Source organism: Mycetomoellerius zeteki, unplaced genomic scaffold (assembly GCF_001594055.1).
Source record: "Mycetomoellerius zeteki isolate Tzet28-1 unplaced genomic scaffold, Tzet1.0 scaffold820, whole genome shotgun sequence".
NCBI classification, from domain to species: domain Eukaryota; kingdom Metazoa; phylum Arthropoda; class Insecta; order Hymenoptera; family Formicidae; genus Mycetomoellerius; species Mycetomoellerius zeteki.
The window spans coordinates 4,256-5,156 of NW_017257852.1; the positions used below are offsets into that span (position 1 = coordinate 4,256).

A 901-nucleotide genomic window follows, 5' to 3' on the forward strand; every position below is an offset into this window, starting at 1 on the left:
ATATATGTTCTTGTGCGAACAAGGCAAGAAATTACTTCTTTAGGAATATTATTATTAATTAATAATAATTAATTTCTTAGCCACTTACTAATTCACGACGTCGACTACGGCGTAAGAGCTAACCTAATCAGGCCCACGTCCCGTATCATAGAGGTAGCCATATTGCTTTTTGCACTTTGGACAGATTTCTGATTGGCTGATAAAATTGGTTACTGTGCATTCTTCTACTTGGTTCACCTGTCTTATTACATCATGGGTGCGATCAGTCTTGTGATACCCGCTTGTACGAACGGTTCAGAAATGTACTTCGCCAAAAAGAGCAGTGCATCGTTCGAAACGAAGGACTGTAACGTGTAAATTTCGACGTTCTATACACAAAAAAAAATTAAAAAAACATTTTTTAAGATTATACGTACGTACACAGCATTGAACGTCGCGCGGTGCGCTTGCTGAGCAGGCGTTACAACCTAACGGCTACGGGCCACAAATTTTTGGAAATTGGCATCAACGTTGGTCCACCGAGTTACGTGGAGATCGTCCTGGGAGGTCATCGCGGACACGAACTGTCGCTGTCTCTCGAAACGTGGAAGGGTCTCTACGAGCATCGATGGAATATTTACAAGCTGCTTTGAAACGAGTACAAAGATAATTTCATAAGCGTTGGACCACTAACGTTCAAAGTGTGCACGCTGAACAACGTTACGCTTGTACATCTCGGTTCTTCATCTGTATACATGATGATGACCGAAACGATGCTACGCCGTATGTTCGAGTTTCATGGGTGTATCAACGTAACGTTCGAACGATTAGCCAGACTCATCGACACGGTTGACGCCAAGTATACGCGATTCTCTAATATCACGCCCGAGAACGCTATACGCGACAGCGGCATCTTCAACAC

General features: G+C 43.3%; 1 pseudogene; it reads left to right on the forward strand.

The window, feature by feature from the left end:
* The first annotated feature begins 252 nt into the window (after positions 1-252).
* Positions 253-654, forward strand: LOC108729967 (uncharacterized; annotated as a pseudogene).
* Positions 655-901: the final 247 nt, after the last annotated feature.